This window comes from Myotis brandtii, unplaced genomic scaffold (assembly GCF_000412655.1).
Source record: "Myotis brandtii unplaced genomic scaffold, ASM41265v1 scaffold760, whole genome shotgun sequence".
In the NCBI taxonomy this organism is placed as follows: Eukaryota; Metazoa; Chordata; class Mammalia; order Chiroptera; family Vespertilionidae; genus Myotis; species Myotis brandtii.
The window spans coordinates 1,580,383-1,588,183 of NW_005371038.1; positions in this window are offsets into that span (position 1 = coordinate 1,580,383).

Sequence of the window (7,801 nt, forward strand, 5' to 3'; positions counted from 1 at the left end):
CCTGTTGGAACTCGAGGAGTGAAAGGATTTGGGCCTGGAGCCTGGCGCTGTCCATGGTGCTGGGGTGTAACGGAGCAGCGAGATGGCTGAACCGGTGGGAGTAGGTTTGCTTCCCATCACTGGGCACTGACAGACAACAGGGTCTTCGGGGTCTTCATGCTTCCCCTGGTGGACCCGGGTCCTGTGAGAACCGTCTGTCCATAGGCACGTAATTTTGTCCTGCCTTTTCACACTTTACTATCTATGCACTCAGTGGTCATTGTCGCCTCATTTACAACAAAATAATTGTAAGAGCAGATCCAACACCAGATCTAAGCAATGAAAACGTACCTGCACATGGACCCGCTGCTGCCGGGGTGGTGGCTGTAGTGACTCCAAACTTTCTCTGTGTGCGGATCTCAATGCTCAGTCACCAAGCGCCAACTGAAGACCTGGAGCCAAAAATGGGCTGAACCACAGAGGCACCACTCCACAAGATAAAGATATAAACATCTCCATGACTATGGGGCTGTTTATGGGAGGAGAGAACAAGAAGGCACTAGAACAAAAGAGCTGAGAGATGCTCAGAGAAGCGAAAGGTAGTCTAGAGACATGAGGACAAGCCTGTGTGTTTAGCATTGAACTCTGGGTGTTAATGACTGGGTTACACTGACCTCGTGGGATTGTTCCTAACTGTGAAACAAAGTGTGTTAACCTGAGAAGTATGTGTTCCAATAAAAATGTAAATGTTTTGAAGTCAAAATAAACTTGACCCTGTTTCATCTTTTGAGATTTTATTTTCTTTAGCTTGAAATATAAGCATTTGGTAAAAGTTTATCATTTAATAGAGCAGCACACGTGCTGAGAGCCGCGCTGGCAGGCAGCAGGGGGAGCGCCTCTCTGTCCACCGGGGGTGGAGGGGCCAGGAGACGGGCCTGCCCTCCTGTCATTGATGGATAAGGATACGTCCTTAGAACATCACCTTGTGTATTCCCTGAAGGAACATTAACTCTGTAGGAACCAAATTGAATGGTAAGTAATAAAGTTGTAATTAAATGGCTAGTTGGTGGTTTCCCACTGAGCGCATTGGACTCAATGCTTAGTTTTCTACAATACTTGCCCCAGAGCCCTCATGGGTCCAGAGGATGTCGCATGGTATGCAAGGCAATCATTATCCTGAAGAGCAACTCACTTAAGCTCTTTAGAACATTCTCAAATTATTAAGCTTTTTGTTTGTAATTGGATTTTTGCTGTAGGTAGCAATTGGATGTTTCCCAGAGAAAGGCTCCTCTCTCTGCTAACCTAATTTAAAAAGTCAGTCATGGACTCCTGGGTTCAAAATGAAAAGCCACCCATTTCTAAAGCGAGTGGGAGAGGGCCTTCCCGACTGCCCTTCTAAGAATACCAAGCAGAATCTGACCACGTCGGCCTAAACTGAGGCAACCAGGGCTAACCCTTCCCCAAATACAGGAATAAAAACCAGGCCTGTGTTTTCACAGTTAAAATTATACACTCCACAACTACGGCAGCGAAGCACAAGGAGATATTTTGGACTTATACTATTTTTCACATATTAAAAATATTGTCATACCTAATAAAATTGTTCTTTTTAGATTAAAAAAAGAACACCTCTATTGTTTGGAAAATATGCACATGAACTGAAGTTATGTCTACACGTTGTCATCAATTAACAACTAGCTGGTATTAGTTATCTGTGGCTACATAACAAGTTACTCCAAGATGTAGTAGACTGAGACAACACCATTTATCATCTCCAGCTTCCGTGGGTCAGGACCCGACGAGGCCCAGCTCACTCAGGGCTTCTCATAAAGGGCAGTCAAGTCATCTCAAGGCCCGACGGGCAGAGGGTCTGTCCTAACCCCGCTGCTTGGCCGTGGGCAGGACGCAGTCCTTCCTGGCTAGAAGCACCTCTCAGTCCCTTGCCATGTGGGTCTCTCCTTAGGACAGCGGGTGTGGGTTCATCAATGTGAGCAAGTGAAGGAGCCTCGGAGAGAGTGCAAGCCACACATGAGGGTCTCTCCTCCGCTCTCAGCAGCTACATTCTGGCCCCTTTGCCATGTTCTGTTGGTTAGAAGCTGGTTCCGGGGTCCAGCCCACTCATGGAGGGATTACCCAGGGTGTGAACACCAGGAGGCCGGGCGTGGGGCCATTCTAGAAGCTGCCAGCTGTATTTAGCGTACAGGAAAACAGGCATATGATGAATAAAGAGAATTCCAAGACTGAGTAAACCCTTCTTTGAGGTCCCTTGCATCAATGTCCTTCCCACAGACCATCATTATCCTCAGATTCAATCAAGCACATCAAAATTAACTTCATTTTCTTTTTCTTTCTAATGGTGATAACATTAAAGTGGTAGCACCCGAGTCTCTCAATGATGAGAGCAGTCACAAAGACACAAATCATCTTAATATTATGACACAAAATAATAAAATACGATTGATTAAAATATTTCACTTTTCAAAAATACAACTATATCAATAAATGAAATATACCAGATGACCAAATTAACATTAATGAACTATTATTTTTCCCTATCATATTGAGCTATTCCTAGTCATCTCAGGTAAGGTGTGAGTATTGGCATGCGTGTATGAGGGTTTGCGTATCCATGTGCATGAACATATGCACACGGGGCACGTGTCAACAAACAATTTGTGAAAGTGTCCTGAAGTCATCAAAGTGGAGAGGTGACATTTTGATGACCACTCACGTGATTATAGTATGATGATTACAGCAAGATCATGTCTTACTTTGACCAGTGTGTATGTTCCTTTATTAAATTTATAAATTGGTTGATCTTTCTCACATAATGAAACAAATGTTTGCACTTGGAAAACCTTCGAATAATGAAAGAGATTTAATATAGCTATGATTTATTGATGGTCTGATCTGTGTCCAAAAATTTACTAATATTATTTTAAGTTTCCTAAACTGGTGCTTCTCAAAGTTAATGTCCCCAAGGCTCTTGTTAAAATGCAGATTCTGACTTAGGGCCGCGGATGGGGTCCTGGAGCTTTTCTGAGGATGAGATTATTCTGTATCCTGATGGTCATGGGAATTGCCTGAATCAATACATGTCTTCAAATTCATAGAACTGGCTACCAGCTGGCCAGGATTTGCAAGATTATCAATATCATAGCAGGGAGGGGACAAAAATGAGGAAAACAGTTCAAACTTAAGAGACTAAATAAGGAGACATGACAATTAGATGCCATGTGGGAGCCTTGGTTGGGCCTTACAGTTGGAGAAAAAAGCACAGGAATAAGTGACACTGATGGAGAAATGGAGAAATTTGAGAATGAACTCTATATTAGATCAAAGCATTGCATCAATGGTGAAGTACCTGAGTGCGATGGTTCTATTGTTTATAGAGGGTATGTCATCCTTTTTCAATTAATGCGGAAATATTTAAGGACAACGTCTACAACTAATAATCTAATGGTTCAGCAAAACACATGCATATATAGAAGGAAATCAAATGTGGCAGAACATTAATCCTGGTGAAGGACACAGGGTGTGCCCCATATTATTATAACAACAAAGCAGAAGTTTTGCAATTTTTCAAAATAAAATGTTGGTGCATTAATTTCCTGTGATTGCTCTGTGATAAACTACCACATGCTTATTGGCTTAAGAGAATACACATTTGTTATCTTACTAGAGGCCCAGTGCACAGATTTGTGCACTGGTGAGGTTCCCTCAGGCCTGGCCTGCGGGGATCGGGCCAAAACCAGCTCTCTGACATCCCCCAAGGGGTCCTGGATTGCAAGAGGGCAGTTCTTGGGTGACATACCCTGGAATCAGGCTCCCTCCTCTCTGGTTCTGGGTGCGTCACCCGAGAAGAGCCACTGCCAAGTGACCGCAGCTCAGCAGCTCCTGTGTTGAGCATCTTCCCCCTGGTGGTCAGTGCACATCATAGCTACTGGCTGATCGGCCCAGTTGGCTAGTCGCTTAGGCTTTTATATATATATAGATAGTTCTGGAGACCAGTTCAAACTGGGTCTTAAGGGCTAAAATCAAGATGTCTGCAGGGCTGGTTCATTCTGGAGACTCTAGGAGAAACTGCCCTTCCCAACATTCCTTAGTTCTTCATTCTTTCCTCCACCTTCAACGTGCATCACTCCAGCCTCTGCTACTACCGTCACTTATCCTTTCTGCTTGGGGCTCTCTTGCTTCCCTTTTAAAGGGGCCTTGTGATTGCACTGGGTCCACTGGGAAAATGCAGGCTCACCTCCCATCTCAAGATCCTCAACTTAATCACACCTGAAGCCCCCTTTACCATGTAAGGTTAACATATTCACAGGCTCCAAGGATTTGGTTGTGAACATTGAGGTGTGGGGGCAATTTTCAGCCTACCACAGTTGGAAAATTAGCTTTCAAATCCTTAAGAAAAAATCTTAAAGAATAAATAAAAATATGTGCTGAATGGAATGAAGATCACAATACAACAGGTCAAAATTTGTGGCATGCAGCAAAAGCAGTTCTTAGGGAAATTTACAGCATTAAGTGTTTATGTTAGTAAAGAAATGCGTCTATTACACATCACATCCTAAACTACTTTCACTTGTTTGAATTGAATCATATTTGTTCTTATTTTACTGTACACTTGGTACTTGTAGGAGCTATTTTTAATCCATTTTGAACCTGAGTTTATTGGAGAAGAGTGGATCCCCAATAGTTTTGCTAATAGTGACTGGTTGACATTATATACCTGTTACATTTTCTATCATAATTGTTTTTTTAAATATGTTTCCATTGATTTTAGAGAGAGAGGAAGGGAGAGGGTTAGAGAGATACAAGCATCAATGAGAGAGAAACATCCATTGATTGGCTGCCTCCTGCACACCCCACACTGGGGATTGAGCCCACAACCCAGGCATGTGCCCTGACTGGGAATTGAACCAGGGACCTGCTGGTTCATGGTCAATGTTCAACCACTGAGCCACACCAGCAGGGCTATCATAATTGTTTTTTAATGTTATATACAGATGATATATGCATCCAATAAGTGCATGCTAAGATATTATTTCTTCTACAGTTAAAAAGGACAGTTTGAGGCTTCTAGGACATCATAATGGACAAGTACTGAAATATAACAACAGAGAAGAGGCCAAAATGGGATTACTTAGCTACATATTGATTTTGCTGTAACTTTTAATTTTTTAAATAATTTCAGATTCACAGGAAGTTCAAAGACATGCTCAGGATGTTCCACACACGTTTTAGCCAGTCTTCCATCTTTCACAGCCACAGAGCAATATCCACACAGGGTCCCGCCACTGGCACCTCTCACATAACTCACTCAGAGCTCATGCGTGATATGTGTCCTCAGGGTGTGTGTACATGGCTCTATGCAATAGGTAGAGTCACGTGGCCATCACCACCAAGATGCTCAACTGAACCATGAGCACAGGACTCCTTCATACCACCCTTTATATGACTCTTCCCCTACCCTACACCTGGCAGCTACCATGCTGTTCTTCATCTCTATAATTATGTTATGTTATGAATGTTATACAAAAGGAATCGTCCAGTATATATCTTTTGAGATTGGCTTTTTTCACTCTGTAAAATTTTCAAGGTCCATCCAAACCGTTATGTCTATCAATAGTTTATTTATATTCATAGCTGAGGAGTGCTCCCTGGCACAGATGTATCACAGTTTGGTTAACCACTCACCCATTGATGGACATTAGATAATCCCCTGTTTTGAGCTATTACAAATGAAGCTGCTATGAACATTCACGGACATATTTCTCCATAAAAATAAATGTTCATTTCTCTGGAAGAAATGCCCAAGAGAACAATTGCTGGTTCTTTGGGTAAGTGGGTAAGTCATATCATGTTCTTTTTTTTAGAGAGAGAGTGGAAGGGTGGAGGTGCACTCACACACACACACACACTGATTGGTTGCCTCCTGACAGGGACCTGACCTGGAACCTGCAACCCACGTATGTGCCCTTGACAGGGAATCAAGTCCTTGACCCTTCGATGATCAGGTGGACACCCTCACCACTGAACCACCGGCCAGGGCAGTCATTTTATCTTCTTTGTATGCTAAAGAAAATGCTCCTTGTAAATGCTCACCAACCCTTCACAAAGTTCCTTCTGTGTAACCACGTAAACCCAAAGAGATGTCTCGGTTTCACATGCATGTTGGCCCCTTTTATGAATCTTAGGGGTTTGCATCCGTCTCTCCTGAGACGTTCCTACTCCCTCCACCAGCCTAGAATCACAGGGGGAATAAGAAAGACCGCAAGGGAGAAAATACTCCCCCTTCTGGTAAGAGGGCCAGAGCGCCCTTTCAGAAATGACATGAGAGTTGCCTCTGCCCTGGGCTGCTCAGCAGGAATGAAACCTCACGGCCTCCCTGCAGGCGGCCCATCTGTGGAGGGCCCACGGTCACTGGGCCCTGGCTCCAAGAACCGGACCAATCTGGAGGAGGTTTGCTCTTGGAACATGAAAGAGAAGCAGCTTTTGCTTCTATTAAAAAAGAAAAAAAAAGAAAAAGCTCAGGTGAGATGGTTTCCCCGGACCCGGAAGCAGGACGCTCATATGAAAGGCAAGAAGCAATTGCCTGCGGCCACATCTTGCGAGGGAAGCACAGAAGACAGGGAGACAAAGCCCAGGTGGCCCCCACAGGCCGCGGCTCTGGGCTGGCGCTGAGCGGCGGAGGCCACGGTCACAGCTGCGGCTCCGCTGCCTCCGGAGCAGCTCCTGCAAAACAGACGCTGACACCATCTTCGCTTTTCTTCCTCTTTCATAAAAGTGAGAATCCTCTTAAGATTTCCCTTGATTAGCGAAAGCAGGTACTAAGGTTGGTAACTGGGAACAGCAAAGTGGCTTAACGTGAATTTTCAAACAGCAGGATACAGCTGTTCCCATCCTTTGAAGCCGGCCTCCTCGGGTTCTGTGTGGGCAGGCCTGGTGTCCAGAACCCACGGGGACTCCCCAGTCTTCAGTCCCTGGGCCGGCCTTCGCCACAGTCCTGGCCCCCAGCTGCGCCCTCCGCCCCTCCTCTTCCTCACTGCAGGGCACCTGGTCTTCTCCAACCCTCACGGCCTTGCCTCACCCGCCCGACAATAGATCCACAGACCCTGTGAGGGAGCAGGGCTCACACTGCCCTCCGCTTGCTTGAGTTCCCTATTCCCCTCCTATTCCCCTCCTATTCCCCTCCTATTCCCTTCCTATTCCCCTCCTATTCTCCTCCTATTCCCCTCCTATTCCCTGCTCCTTTGATACTGTTTTCACTCCCCACTCACACTTTAGAAGTAGCGAGCATAGGCGTTCCTGTGGGTGATGGAGACAGCGCATGTCCTACAGAGCGGACGGGCTTTCACCGCCAATGCGCCACTAACTACTGCAGCGAAGCGTGCTTTTGGCCTTTGCAGCCATGCGCTATGGATTATAATATGAATTATGACTAACCAGCTTTATTGCATAGAGCATATTTCTCAATGAAATAATTAATTCCTATCACATAAAATGTCAAGTGTATTCCAGAGGAATGAGAATGAATATGGAATTTTTAGTCAGAAGTCCGTGGTGACACCGGCTCATCCTGCCCCCTCCCCACAGGCAGATGGTTTTAATGCATCAACTTATCAGTCCCTTCACGCAGGGGACACGCGCAGGAAGACCAAGGGCACCGTTTCCGTGGTTCCTTGTGCTTTGGGGGCACATAGAGAAAAATTATGTACAAACACAATGTAACACCAATATAATTATTTTTTTAATCAAAATTCCCGTTTCTCCGTGGTTCCTATCCGACCGGTTGCCAGTTCCCTTTCCCCTGGTGTTG